Below are 231 nucleotides of genomic sequence, written 5' to 3' on the forward strand. Positions count from 1 at the left end.
TTTGGGGCTGTTTTGCTCGGTTCGGTGAGCGGTCGCTTTGCAACGCTGCAGCTTGTTCGAACTTACATATTTACAAGCAAAATGACCCAAAACCATGAGAAAACATGCTGTTGGGCAGCTGTACATGCGGGTGTGAGCGACGAACGGTTCGTTGAACGGAGTTGTTGCGGGTGCGCGACGACCGTTCGTGACAGGGTGGCACAGGGCTGGATGGGGCTTTCGTATAGCAGG

This window comes from Musa acuminata, unplaced genomic scaffold (genome assembly GCF_036884655.1).
Source record: "Musa acuminata AAA Group cultivar baxijiao unplaced genomic scaffold, Cavendish_Baxijiao_AAA HiC_scaffold_1151, whole genome shotgun sequence".
Classification (NCBI taxonomy): domain Eukaryota; kingdom Viridiplantae; phylum Streptophyta; class Magnoliopsida; order Zingiberales; family Musaceae; genus Musa; species Musa acuminata.